The sequence below is a fragment of the Rana temporaria genome, chromosome 5 (genome assembly GCF_905171775.1).
Source record: "Rana temporaria chromosome 5, aRanTem1.1, whole genome shotgun sequence".
Taxonomy (NCBI): domain Eukaryota; kingdom Metazoa; phylum Chordata; class Amphibia; order Anura; family Ranidae; genus Rana; species Rana temporaria.
In genome coordinates, this window is record NC_053493.1 from 138,259,249 (window position 1) to 138,274,800 (window position 15,552).

A 15,552-nucleotide genomic window follows, 5' to 3' on the forward strand; every position below is an offset into this window, starting at 1 on the left:
GTGGATTCATCGGTGAAAAGCATATGATGGAAATTTTCGCCTGTCTCCAACCAGAGCTTGGCGTGCGCCACCCGTTTCTGCTTATTGATTTCTCTCGTCATAGGTGAAAACCTATGGTAACAATGTACAGTACAGTAAATACGGATGAGTGATTGTCATATTTTTTAAAATCACTAGTAAATATCTACTGCACAGAACAGTAAGTGGGGTAACAGATTATACATTAGTTATAATAAATATTAAACTATTCATACTTAGCTCCACGCCACTTCCAACCTAAAGCCCGACGGACTTTGAGAACAAGTCCTTTACAAACGCTAATCCCATGTTCAGACAGCAGCAACCTCTGTACTTGTGCAGCAGTCCGTTCATCATCCTCACGCATCAATGTGTCAATATGCATAGACAGAACTCTGCAAAAAAAAGAGGGGTGGTCAGGCTGATTTTCTTAAAATCATGTTTTTTGTTAAACAAAAGAACAAAGGAACGCTCAGCCGCAGTGCCCACACTCCCTGCATAGGCAGAGGAAACAGAAAAATTCAGTGCCTGACAGTGCGCTATGGATTCTAATACTTGTGGTTAGAAAAAAAATTACAGACAGATTAGTACAGTACTGTACTTACTTATCCAGATGTTTGATGGCACGTTTTGTTGGATGTGCCTTGCCACTGGCGTGATATTGCACGACTCTTAGAGATGCTTGTATATCCCACGTCAGAAGCCATGACTGGATCTGTTTCATGCTATGCCCGGCAAGACGCCTCTCCCGCATTCGTCTGCTCATGTCCTGGGAAATCATTTCGGATTCACAACTAAAATCAGTACAGTACTGTATGCACAAATCCGGGAAGATACTGTAGACGATACTGTAGAGCAATGGGAACTGTTAAAATACAGTAGGATGCTGAGTCTGCACAGTACAGGTACAGTACTATATATAAGGGAAATGTTTTCATGATGGCAGACACGCCAGACATGATGGCACCAGGACTGTAGATGAACAATGGCTGTTGGGGACAAGATTCACACCTTTTCCTAATTGATGATTGCAATTGTAGGTGCACCTCCCTGACACCTGGCCCCAGACACCTGGCCCCCAGACACCTGGCCCCCAGACACCTGGCCACAGACACCTGGCCACAGACACCTGGCCCCAGACACCTGTCTCCCAACAAGCCATGATTATTTTAAAAGCCAGAAGATTTCAGATATTGATTCAAACCCTTGCTTACAGTATCTGCAGGTTGTACAGTACACTACTGTACATCACGTGTACTGTACAGTGTATTGGGATGCAAGCTGCGAATTTCTATGGGAAAAGAGATACAGTTATGGGGCAGAGGCGTACCGTCCCTTCAGCTGTTGATCGGCCTGTCTTGGGCAGACTATTTCCAGTCAAAAGCAACAGGAAGGTTGCAGAGAAAAAAAAGGAAAATGTAAATCCGGTCCCTCAGCCCAAGAAACCGAGACGAGAGAAAAAGAAGAATTCAGTTATTGCTACAGTTATTGGTGAGTTACTGAACAGTTCATACAGTAATACCTTTGCTGAGTGAAAATGCATGTACATTAAATGTATTGTACTGCAATCTAATGTACCTATAATTGAACTTTCTATAGAGATACAGTACAGTATTCAGGTATATTTTGTAATCTGGTAATCTTTACTTTGTTCCTCCCTTCATAATTGCTGAATTGAATGAACTGACCGCAATACTGTATTTATAATCAACAGTTTCTGAAGAGGGACTGGCTATCGCAGAACGGCTGAGGAAGGGAGAAGAGCTTACATTCTGCCCAACACCTAAATTCCATGGACTCCAAGCTGCACCTAAAATCCATGCACTGTTCGTTCCATCAGAAGCGCCTGCAAGTAATGTAACCCCTGCACAGCCAGTGACACTTGAAGTGGACAACTCGCCTGCGCTTTCTGCAGCACCTGCATCCGGAGTGCCTGTGCGCACTGTAGTACCTGCACAGGCAGCAACACTTGATGTTAGTCCTGTAGTATTACTGCAACTGATTGGTGCCACTGTATCAGGTAAAGCGGAATTGTACAGTAGTTGTCCCTGTACTGGCTGCACCCATCCCTCAGACACTGCCATCATAATGTGAGGGAAGATGTACCAAAGGACTCCACCACGCCCCCAAAATACCAGGAAGAGTCCTTCGGCACATTTGCGCAAGCAGAGGAGATTTCCAGTGATTTTGCAAAGATTTTTTCCATAATAGTGAGGGCTGCAGGAGTATAGGTACTGTACAGACTGTACTCGAATATACAGGACTCTACTCTATTAAGTAAAGACACAAAAAAAAAAAAAAGTTAACTGGGGAATCAAACTCTGGACACTAGGTGTTACAAGGCTGACACGCTGCTGCTGGACCACCAGCAGTTTTACTTGTTCAAACGCCCAAGAAATTGACACACTCTTGTCCACAGTAGTACTGTAGTGTGACGACAAATAGAAAACAAAGCGTGCATGACACCTAGCGGTGAAAGTGATTTAGGCAGGAATCCAGAGGGAAAAAAAATGAATGAGCGACACAGCTCGGTGCTGTCTCACGCGACAGGGCTCACAGAGGGTCAATATCGCCGATGCAAACCCAGTTTTATGCACAATCTCGCGGTCACCTACTGTATGTGCCAAAACACAGGCTTCCAGCCATTGCTGTTTTATAATATCAATGTGCAAAGCAGATTCCCATAGGGCCCTGAACTTATCTGGGTTTTCTATCCATTACCTGTTGCAACCAAGAGTATGAGTATGAGTTGCCTTTAAGACATAGTAATTAAAACGCTGTTAGAGGTCTGGTAAAAAGCTTTTTATTCTGTTGATTGGTGAAATAACTGCGTATTTGAGAGAATGTCCAATGTGGGAGTATTTCAGTTCTGGTCTCGCTTTGAAACAGTGTTACGCTAGAAGGGGAGCGCCAGACGCTCTAGTAAGGATCACTCTATTACACACCCCAGGAGAAAAGTCTGGGTTATTTGCCAGAGGAGTGAGTGGAGATAATGAAATATCGCCTTTTAAGGTGATTTGGTGGAAGGCCTGTAATGTGCCATCCATTAGTGGGGGACATAAGAGGGTTTAGGGTACTGTGACTGTGGAATCCAAGGAGGGTATTCAAGTGGAGTTTGTGAAAAGGAACATTCTAGGTTAACCCAATCCTTAGGCCCGGATTCAGAAAGAATAGCGTAACTTTCTGCGGGCGTAGCGCATCTGAGTGAGTGAGTTAAAAACTTATATAGCGCTGCACATGCGAACTGAATCGCCTCTGGGCGCTTGTTTGTCCATTGGGTTTTGATCTTTCTCCTAAAGGCCAAGTGGTTCTCCTCCAACCGAATGGAGGTTGGTAAAGCGCTTCAAAGTCGAGGGCCTTGGACAGCAAATCTTCTTTCTCCTTTGGACTTGTATCTGGTTTTGGGTATTTGGAGTAGATTTTGGTTGGAGGATCGCAGAACGCGTTTGGGGTTGTAAGCTTTTAGTTTTTCGCATAGATATTGGGGGACATTTCCCAGAATACATTTATGTGTCAGACAGAGTGCTTTGAAAGTAATTATGTCTTTTACTGGCAGCCAGTGAAGGCTTCTCAGTGAGGGTGAGATTGATTCCCATGGTTTTTTCCCAGTCACAAGTCGCGCGGCCGTATTCTGAACGGCTTGCAGACGAGTGATTTGGTACTTTGGGAGTCCGAGGTAAAGGGCATTTGCATAGTCAAGTCTGGAGTTAACAATTGTTCCCACCACGACTGCTATGTCTTCTTTAGAAATAAATGGAATAAGTCTGCGTAGTAGGCGCTTTATGAGGGGTAAAGTTACGCCGGACCGCCGCATTACGTAAACGGCGTAGCTAAATCCGACGGGCGCAAGTACGTTTCTGAATCAGCGTATCTAGCTAATTTGCATATTTTACGAGTAAAACTACGGAAGCGCCCCTAGCGGCCAGAGTAAATATGCACCCAAGATACGATGGCGTAAGAGACTTGCGTCAGTCGTATCTTGGACAAATTCTGGCATATCTGATTCTTTGAATCAGGCGCCGAGATACGACGCCTCACATTCGGACTTACGACGGCGTATCTGGAGATACGCCATCGTAAATCCTTTGTGAATCTGGCCCACAGTATCTACATGGCAGTTCCATTCGACAATTCTAGCAATGTGGATGGCGTGATAGTACTGTTTAAAATCTGGGAGGTCCATGTCTCCTTTTTGTTGTTTTCTTTATGTGCCCAAACAAAATGAGTTTGAATCATCTTCAAAGGTTTAACTTCTTGAGGCCCACGCTATAGCCGAATGACGGCTACAGCGCGGACCTGAAAATCCAAGTGGACGTCAATTGACGTCCGCCCCTTTGCTCGTTCCCCGTGCGTGCTCCCGAGCGTGCAGCGGGGAAACTCTGTGCTGGCCGTGTCCCTTGGACACAGCCAATCACAGATCGCCGTGAACGGCCAATCGGATTGGCCGTTCGGTAGGCGATCTGTGCGGCCAATGAGAGATGATCTCATATGTAAACATATGAGATCATTTCTCATTGCCGGCTCTCACAGACAGCGTCCTGTCAGGGAGAGGAGACCGATCTGTGTCTCTTGTACATAGGGACACAGATCGGTCACCTCCCCAGTCACCCCCCTTCCCCCACAGTTAGAACACTAAGCAGTATACACATTTAACCCCTTCCTCACCCCCTAGTGTTAACCCCTTCAATGCCAGTCACATTTATACAGTAATTAGTGCATATTTATAGCACTGATCGCAGTATAAATGTGAATGGTGCCAAAAATGTGTCAAAAGTGTCCGATGTACCGCCATAATGTCGCCGTCCCAATAAAAATCGCAGATCGCCGCCATTACTAGTAAAAAAAAAATAATAAAAAATAATAATTCTGTCCCCTATTTTGTAGGCGCTATAATTTTTCGCAAACCAGTCGCTTATTGCGATTTTTTTTTTAGTTTTTTTACCAAAAATATGTAGAAGAATACGTATCGGCCTAGACTGAAAAAAACTTTTTTTAAAAAAAAAATTGGGATATTTATTATAGCAACAAGTAAAAAATATTGTATTTTTTTTCAACATTGTCATACTTTTTTGTTTATAGCGCAAAAAATAAAAACCGCAGAGGTGATCAAATACCACCAAAAGAAAGCTCTACTTGTGGGGAAAAAAGGACGTCAATTTTGTTTGGGGACCACGTTGCACGACCGCGCAATTGTCAGTTAAAGCGACGCAGTGCCGGAAGCTGAAATTTCACCTGGGCAGGAGGGGGGTATATGTGCCCAGTAAGCAAGTGGTTAAAGAGGTTGATGGGATACCAAGGCGGAGTGCATGCATGAAATAAAGCAATCTCGGCAAGATTGTCACTTTGGTTATAACTGCTCTACCAAACCATGAGAAGTTTTTAGCCATTCAATTTTTAAGATCTCCGTTGGCCAAAAGTAGTGAAGGGAAGTTGTGTGCAAACAATTTGCTTGGGTTAGAACTAGTAAGCCATACTCCCAAATATTTTAGGGCAGTAGATTCCATTTTTTTTTATTATTATTATTCTTATTCATTTTAAATAGTTTACAAATAAATACATTACAAAAGATAATATAAAAAGAGCAATTGAACCACATACACACCACAATAAATAATAAGACCATAACATAAATATTAAACATATAGACAGATGTTTTCCTAAAACCCCTTACATTTATCTTAGCAGCAGTAATCATTCCCTAATACGGAGGATATGGACCTCAGGAGAGGGGTGGTCGCCTCAAATCTGAGTGTATATGATTCAACCAATCTTCACCAAGAAAATTTAGTGGTTACCAGGTCTTTACACCTTTACCTCGCCTTTCTCATCCTCACCCCCTTTTCCTTCTCCTGCCCGCCCGCCTGCCCCAACTTTATGTGTTATGATGTGGAGAAAAAGAAAAAAAATCCAATAGTGATATTGGGGAAGAAAAAAACGGAGAATAACTTTCATCCTTTTCCATAATACCAAAGATAAAGGGCATTTGACAGGATGGATTGGGATTATATGCTCATAACTTTACAGCATTTAGATTTAAGCCCACATATGTATAGATGGAGAGAAGCATTATATGCTAAACCATCTGCTCAAGTTCAAGTGACTGGAACTCTGTTCCACTTTTTTATTTGTTTATATATATATATATATATATATATATATATATATATATATATATATATATACAATAGAAATGCGGCAGGGATGCCCTTTATCTCCTTTACTTTTTGTATTATCCCTGAAACCCCTCTTAGCGACGATCTGGGCCAATCAAGTGATACAGGGCATTGAAATAGATGGTAAGGAACTTAAGGTTTCTGCATTTGCAGATGATTTTATGCTCTTTGTATCTAACCCAAGACAAACACGGCCTACTATCCTAGCATAAATAGATATGGGGAGATTTCAAATCTAAAGGTCAATGTAGAGAAGTCTGAAATATTAAATGTCTTAGTTATCCAAAGGGAGTTTAGGGCTCTTAGACCTATGTACCCATTTGAATGGAAACTGAGAGGCTTGAATTACTTGGGTATAAAATTGTCTCCCTTAGTGAAGGATTTGTATCAAGATAATTATTATATTCCTCTTCTAATTAGAAATAAACATGATTTGAATGGTTACCCTACCAGCGGGCTATCCTGGATGGGCAGGATTAACCTGATAAAAATGCTGGTTCTCTCGAGAGCTCTCTATGTATTCCAGACTCTTCTGATAAATATACAGAGGGCCTCGTTGGATCTTGTTAGATCTAAAACAAATGGAGGACTAGCTCGCCCTGATTTTGAGACCTATCATAAAGGCATCAGTCCTGGCGAGAATAGTTGACTGGTTACATAGCACCTCCTTTACAGTAGAACCTATTAAAGCCTGGGATAATCTACATAAAAGCATGAAATGACAGTACAATAGTCATCTAATGCCACTCTCAAGTACAAACTATTTACAGCCCGGGAAAGAGAAATTGGACAACCTCAGACTGTCTGAGATTAAAGGACGTATTGAAGAGGAATGCCCTTTGTTCATTAAGAGCCAGATATGGCACTTCACCATGGAATGTTTGGAGAGTTAAGCAACTTCAGCATTTTGTGGGTTCATTGCCAAGACCCCTCCGCTCTATTTGTGAGTTTAACACATCGAACAGGGAGGGCCAACTAAACACAGTGGCTCGGATTCTCAGAGGACTTACGCCGGCGTAGCGCCATGTACGCCGTCGTAAGTCTAAATCAGAGCCGTCGTATCTATGCGCCTGATTCCTAGAATCAGTTATGCATAGATTTCTATTACATCCGACTGGTGTAAGTCTCTTACGCCATCGGAGCCTAACTGCATTTTTACGCTGGCCGCTAGGGGCGTGTAAGCTGATTTATGCGGCGAAATATGTAAATTAGCTAGATACGCGAATTTCTGAACGTACACGCGGCCGACGCAGAAAAGATACGCCGTTTACGTTAGGCTTTTTCTGGCGTAATGTTGCCCCAGCTATATGAGGCATAACTGCGGCGTACCAATGTTAAGTATGGCCGTCGTTCCCACGTTGAAATTTGAAAAAGTTACGTTGTTTGCGTAAGTCGTCCGTGAATAGGGCTGGACGTCATTTACGTTCACATCGAAACCAATGACGTCCTTGCGGCGTACTTTGGAGCAATGCACACTGGGAAATTCCACGGACGGCGCATGCGCCGTTCGGGAAAAACGTCAATCACATCGGGTCATAGTACATTTACATAAAACACGCCCCCCTGATCCAAATTTGAATTAGGCGGGCTTACGCCGGCCGATTTACGCTACGCCGCCGCAACTTATGGAGCAAGTGCTTTGAGAATACAGCACTTGCCCGTCTAAGTTGCGGCGGCGTAACGTAAATCGGATACGTTACGCCGCCGCAGAGATATGCCGCTAGACGAGAATCTGGCCCAGTATCTCTAACATGTCTGGACCCAGGGGTTTCAAGTCCTGTGAGTGAATGGGAGCTTAAAGTAGATATATGTACTGCCAAAAATTGTGTTCGTTTTCGTTTTTCATTCGTTTGTTTTTGTTTTTTGTTTTCTTTTTGTTTTTCGGGTCACTCGTTATGATCGAAATGTGTTATTTTGAATAAATTAGTAACTTTGAAAAAAAATTAATTTGTTATGTTCCATTCGTTTAGATGCAGTATTCATAAATTCGTAAATCTGAAAATTTGGAAATCCAAAGGTTTGAAAATTTGGAAATCCAAAAATGCGAAAATCCTAAATAATAACTAATATTAACTAACTATTAAATAATAGGTATTATCATTTCCTTTCAAATTTGGCTTTTTATGAACATGACGAATACAAATTTATCCGAAGTTACAAATTATCCAAAATAACAAATGCTGCATCTAAATGAATGGAAGAATGAATAATAATAATAGAACATTTTTACTCTTCTTATTATTATAATGTAAATATCTTTATAATAGAAGAAAAGCAATACAGGATCTCTTAAATATGATATCTGGGGTCAAAAAGACCCGATAAAAGTGTTCTTGCTGCGAATCTGCCATAGAGACCACTTTTATCTGAAACTGGGCCGCTCACTGAAGAAGAGGATACTGAGGTTAGGGCAGCTAGCTGTTGCCATAACAACGATATTCCTCTTTAAAATACCGACGTATATTGTGAGCCGCCCTGGAAGTGGTTAAATTGGTTTTCGTTAATTTGAATATTTCTGAATTAACGAATTTGTTGAATTTCATCAAAAAACTAATTCGGAATGAAACTAATTGCAAATGTCTAGCTTCAACTAGATCAATCCATCTCAGAAGAGCTAAAGTGTAAAGCCATAGATTATGCACACTCCACCTCAATAGATATGAAAATAAAATAAATTAATTCTAAATTGTTGACTAGGTGGTATTATGTTCCATCAAAATTACATAAGATCAACTCAGGGCAGCCATTGGAATGTTAGAGGGAATGTGGTGGTGTGGGAACGCATTCCCATATATGGTGGTATTGTTCAATTATTCAGTAATACTGGAAAAAAATTTAAGATGATAAGTAATTCTGAAATTGGGCGAGATCCCTGGCAATGTTTATTTCACACCACTAGCGAGTCAAGGGGGGAAAAAAATGTCTATACCATTTTGGTTGAAAACAGCAAAGGTAATATTATTATTATTATGATACAGGATTTATATAGCGCCAACAGTTTACAATGCGCTTTACAATATAAAAAGGGAGACAATGCAGTTATAATACAATAAAATACAAGAGGATTAATTGGGCCCTGCTCAGAAGAGCTTACAATCTAATAGGGTGGGGCAGGTGGTACAAAAGGTTGTAACTGTGGTATTAATCCCAAAATACTGGAAATCAAAGAAAATGGCAACTATGTTGGAGTGGTTTAGAGAAGTAGATAGAACCAGATTAATGAAAGAGTTGGTACAAAATGATTCCTATACAAGGTTTCATGAAATCTGGGGAAGTTGGATTGAGTTCAGTCTTTGGTTTATATAATACTTGTAGGTAATTTAAATGCAATGGAGGAGGGGAGAGAAGAAGAGGTGGTGGAATCCCCATAATATGGCAAGGAGATAGTGGGCATGAAAGTGGAAAGAGGTGGCTTGGGGATGAAAATGCATTTAAGCAACACAGTAGGCTTGCTTAATATTTCCTCTCAGTGGGGAGCACACCCTCTCCTCCATACTATCCTCTCTGTCATGGTGTGGGGTAAAGGGGAACTTCATTAAGGATAGACAAAATATATATTAATAGTAATATGGAATGGAGGTTTATTTATTGACTGCCAACATAATGCCTATTATGGGCCAGAATTGGTGTCAGGGAGGGAGGGAGGGAGTGTGCAGGGGATGGAAGGGTGTGATTATAAAGTAAGGGATGGGAAAGGGGAAGGAGTAGATTCCCATTTAAATGGGCAAAGTTGTTGTATGTCCAACAGCTTGCCTGTGTCAAGGGACATAACTGAAATTCTGAAAGGCTGTCGATAGATTAGGCACTGAGGTGTGGGGCTGTGTAAAAAAAAAAAAGAAGTTCCTTAACCTAGGCCGTGGATTTAAACTGTTTGCCATGTACCGTTAAGCCTCGAATAGAAGTATTGAGATTCACAGTGCAAAGGATCCCAGGGTTCAAATAAATAATAATGGTGACAATCGGCAGCCATGTCTCGTTCCATAGTCTATCAATAAAAACATAACTATTTTCTATGGGTTACAGATTTTAAACATCATTTCTTTATATTTATATTGCTGTATTACAAAAAGTAGTTTGCATGGTTAGCCATATCTTGAATGTTTTTTAGCAGGATTGGGCCAAATGGTTCTAAGTTTAGTTTCTATAAAACTGCAAACTTCAAATGATGCTGACTATAGTCTATGAGACTGAATCTAGTAGTATGAGACTCGTTTTGTCTGTCTGCTTTTGTGTAATCTGTCTACCCTATAATAAAGTGATCCTGCTGAACCTAATCTCTCCTATAAGGGACTCAATAAAAACTAACAAACCAGGGTTGGCAGAGAGGAATGACTCTGTATGTCATTACGACATACCAATGTAGTTTGTCGAATAAACTAAGAATGAGGAGCTGTGTTCATTGAATACCAACTAACAGATTAATCCCACATTAGCTAGAACTTTATATCTAGCTATTGCACAGCAAAAACATTCCACTGCAGTGATCACACTGCAAAGTGTTAGTAGTCCAGAAAGACAGATTTAAACGTTGCTTTATTTTCCCATTGACAGCTTTTTTTACATGCAGCCATAAGAGGGTTCAGCAGCAACTCTTGTTTGGAGGCAACTGCATCACTGCTGTTAGTTTCCTAGAGGGGGTGACATTGTTGCAAATGCAGAAATTTAAAATATGCTGAATATGAAATTCTGCTGCTGGGAACTCATTTATAACATGGGGCATTCCCCAAGAACTACACCCCCAAGAACCCTTTGCCTACATATAGTATTTGGGCAGGCTCATGGGAGACAACGCAGAAACATTTTTTTGATGAAAAATAAACCAATTTGTACATGTGAAGTAGGACAGAGAAGGGTGAGAGATAGGTGGAATTCAGGATTGCCAAATCCTGATGACTTTTTTACTGACATATTGCCTTGTTTACTGACAACCTCAAATATGACAAACTCCTATTATTTGTTTAATTATTTTTTATTGAAAAATAGAACATTCAAAAAACACAGAACAGAGAGACGTAAGCAAAACGGGACAATCAGATCTTACCAGCTAGTCACACAATAGTAATCTTAGGAAGAAGCACAGTGCGGAGATGTCAGTATTCTCTCCGTAATGTCCTTTACACACATCAAAAAACATTGAGAAAAACAAGAGAAGAAAAGAAAAGGAAGAAAAGAGAAGGGGGAGAAGAGGGGAAGGAAAAAAAGGGGGGATGAAGTGGAAGGAAAGGGGGGGATTATTCGCCTCGGTCCATTCTCTCCCATAACATATGATCAACAAACATCACATTACTTAGTCTGAGACATAATTTCCGCGTAAGCGGGGGTATATTTTAAGGCAAACCAGCAGGACCATATTTTCTTTGCCAAATCAGACTTGTTTCTAAGGGAGTGCGTAAGGTCGTCCATATAGTAAAGTGATGGTGAACCTTGGCACCCCAGAATGCTCAACTACACTGCAGAGTGCATGAGCATCATGGGAAATGTAGTTCCAAAACATCTGGGGTGCCAAGGTTCTCCATCACTGATATGGTACATAGGGTCAACTTCTATTAGCCATTGGCGCAACGTAGGTATGGTCGTTTGTTTCCAGTAAAGGGAAATAAGTGCTTTTGCTGCGTTAAGCAGGTGAGGCGTCATAGATTTTTTATATGTTTCCACTGGTTTGCCTGTACAATGTAGTAACACTAACCATGGGTCGTTGGAAATCTCGAAACCCAGGATCTCTTTCGCATAATGTAGAATGCAGTACCACCAAACGTGAGCATGTGTTGCTTGCTCGCCGCATCCCCTCCAACACAGATGCGACGTTTGTGGGAAGGATTTATGGAGCACCACTGGGGTGTAATGCCACCTGGTCAACAGCTTGTAATTCACTTCTGCAGTTTTGGAAGCCATGGAGGAGGTATGAGTCATTAAGAGAATAGTAGATCGTTGGATTTCTTAGAGCTCTTTGTAGAAATCCTTCTCCCAATTATTGAGGAAGGAGGGGTCCCTTGTGGAAGTTAATGTTTGCAAGGCTTAATAAAAGTACGAGATGGGCTACTCCACTGGTTGGTCTTCCACAAAAGCGGATTCTACAGGAGTCAATTCCGAGATGGACCGCAAAGGCTTTGGAAGTGAGCAAACAAAAGCTGCAAGTTGACAGTAACGCCAGTGGTCCATGATCTTTTCCGTAGAACTAGGCATTAGTGTTGATAGGGGCACAAGACAAACTCCTATTATAACCTAAGAAACCCAATATTGTCTCTTTGACCCCTTGAATATTTTCTGATTTTTTTTAGTAAGCCCTCCTTATATTAATGGTCAGCGTGTCCCCTTTCAAAAGGTTTATTAGCATATCAATCTCTTGTTGTGTAAATCCACACAAAATTAAGGGATTTAATCTGGGTCTTCCTCAAAAAACACAAATTCTATCCCAAAGTCATCTGCTAACCATGACCTAATAGGCACAGTAAAAAGAATTTATGACACTGACCACAAGAGAAGTGTGGTAGGACTACTAGGCCCTTTAGAACTTTTGTAAAATAGGTCTGAGAGAATGCAGGAAAGTCTAAATCAAATTATTTTTGTGACACCTGAGAACAGCACTGGTTCATAGGAGAAGCTGATTAGAGGAGAGCATTGTATTTTTTTAGGGAAAGAAAATCTGACAGCAGTGGCAAGGAAGTGTGGACCACCTTTTTAGGTAGTGCCACCTTGACTGGTACCTGTCAGGAGTGTCTTTCTTTAGTGTACTGCCATTCTCATTCCCTTGCATCTCATTAATCAGGTTAAGAGAATATGGCTTCTTTCAGATCCTGAAGTGGGATACGAAGCTGGTGGAGATGAATGATTTTTTTTTTGTAAATGTCGGGGTTTAAGGGTACAGTTGTGGAGCTCAATATGTCTGCTTTATGTTACTAACAAGGCTTGCCAGGATCTGGGGCCCCCTTGTTAAAGGGACATTCCAGATTCCGATAAGCCCCCTACCCATAAACCCCCACAAACACCGCCCATGGTTGTCGGGAAGAGACCCTTGTCCCCATCTACATTTTCATATACAGTATTTCACAGACCTTATTTATGAACCTTTAGTCATAAAAGTGATAAATTGGAGGTCCTTTGACGCAAGATTGTATGTCAATGGCATCTCTATTTTTTTTATTGCTGGTGCTCTTTTTTTTTTTACCAAATTATTTACCCTATCTGTATTTCAAAAACAAACATTTTCTAAAATTTTAAGAAAGTGATGTATTTACTTTTTGTTTTAATGTGTTTCACAATATTTCCAATAGAGTGATGTTTTGTTTCCCTTTGGGTTATTTCTGGTTATAATATATAGTATGTGTAATGAATGTACAATGCTTTTTTTTTACTTGTTATCAAGTCCATGTGATTTTTATTATGGATTTTATATTTGATTTTATTACAAAATATCAAGCTAATACATTTAGAAATATGTTTTCCTCAATGTGTTTTGACATTGAATATTTGTTTGCTTTATGATGTATCCAGGCCTTAATTAGTTCTGACAGCATGCCAAAGGTCTGAGTTGTCCAATAATAGGTAGAGCCTTTGAGATTAATATTTATGGTACAAAACTCTGAAAAAAAAAATATATATATACAGTATCAGAGAGAGAGATGTATATATATGCTATGGGCTAGATTCATATAGCCCGCCGTAAGTTTGTGTGGGCGTAGCGTATCTCAGATACACTACGCCGCCGTAACTTAGTGAGGCTGGGGCTGGATTCACAAAGAACCTGCGCCCTCAGTTACGGCGGCGTAGCGTAAATCTGCCGGCGTAAGCGCACCGAATTCAAATTGAGAAGAGGTGGGCGTGTTTTATGTAAATAAAACATGACCCCACGTAAATGACGTCTAAAACGAACGGCGCATGCGCCGTCTGTGAACGTATCCCAGTGCGCATGCTCCTAATCACGTCGCAAATAGTCAATGCTTTTGACGTGAACGTAATTTACGCTATTCACGAACGACTTACGCAAACAACGCAAATTTCGACGCTGGCCCGACGTCCATACTTAACATTGGCTATGCCTCATATAGCAGGAGTAACGTTACGCCGGAAAAAGCCTTACGCAAACAACGTAAAAAAAATCCGCCGGGCGCACGTACGTTTCTGAATCGGCGTATCCAGCTCATTTGCATATTCTACGCTGAAATCGACGGAAGCGCCACCTAGCGGCCAGCGTAAATATGCACCCTAAAATACGACGGCGTAGGAGACTTACGCCGCTCGTATCTTAGCCTAATTTAAGCGTATCTGGTTTCCAGAATACGCTTAAATTTATCTACTGATACGCGGGCGTAAATCTCTATGAATCTAGCCCAGTATATATACTGTGTATGTATGTTATATATATACTTTTCTACTTTTTAGCACTTTGTTCCTCTGTTTATTTATAGATAGGAAGATATATAAAATTGACAGGATTCCACCCTTGGGTAGATACATTTAATACAAGCCATCAAAAGATGATCTTTGAAAATGAACGCTGTTCTTTAAATACAAATTGCTGCTATTAATTAAAAGTTCTTTTTTTCTGGGCACCTCAGTCATTTAATAATAATGACTCCAGGTTTCCTCTCCTTTCCCATTAGTAATTAGTGTTTCGTAAGTCAGTTGCTAACAGCTGATGTGATAATCACCAGCAGGCCTTCATCAATTTTTCTCTTCCTTTAATTTCTCTTCAACCTTTACATCAGCCTTTTTAATGACTTTTTTATGCAGATTTATTTCAAAATGGCTCTTATATGCAATAATGCCGTAGACGGTCTGACATTAAAAGATCTAATTGTTTGCCCAGGGTTTGGCGAAAATGGAGTTTGGTGTAGTAATTATATATCTAATATGACATGTTAGGCATACTATTGTATATAAGTAAATGAGTAATGTTGGCAAAAAAATATAAATAAACTGTACAGTCGCGCTCCCATGGACAACAAATGCACAGTTTAGCAGCACATCAGGCAGCTAGCTATTTAGATAACAGTTTTAAATATTACAACAGTTATTATTTAACCTCACTCCGGCGAGAGCCTGCTGCAGCAGTAAACCTCTATGTGGGAAGCATAACAGTTATTTGAGTATAAGGGCTCTTTCACACGTCCGTTCCGTTCGTCCGTTTTTTGGACGTCCGTTAACGGACCTCAATGCTTCCCTATGGGCTAGCGTCCGTTAGCGGATGAGCATCCGCTAACGTCCGTTAGCATCCGTCTGCGTTAAGGTCCGTTTTTTTGGACGGAAGAAAACCCTATTTTTCTTCCGTCAAAAAAACTGACCGGACGAAAAACGGACGTTAACGGATGATCCGTTTATCATCCGTTCCGCTAACGTCCGTTTTTCAACAAAATATGTAAAA

General features: G+C 40.8%; 1 protein-coding gene across 4 annotated transcripts in view; it reads left to right on the forward strand.

Moving 5' to 3' along the window:
* The window catches only part of TPK1 (thiamin pyrophosphokinase 1), a 689,236-nt gene that overhangs the window by 607,109 nt on the left and 66,575 nt on the right, over window positions 1-15,552 (forward strand). The window lies entirely within an intron of this gene.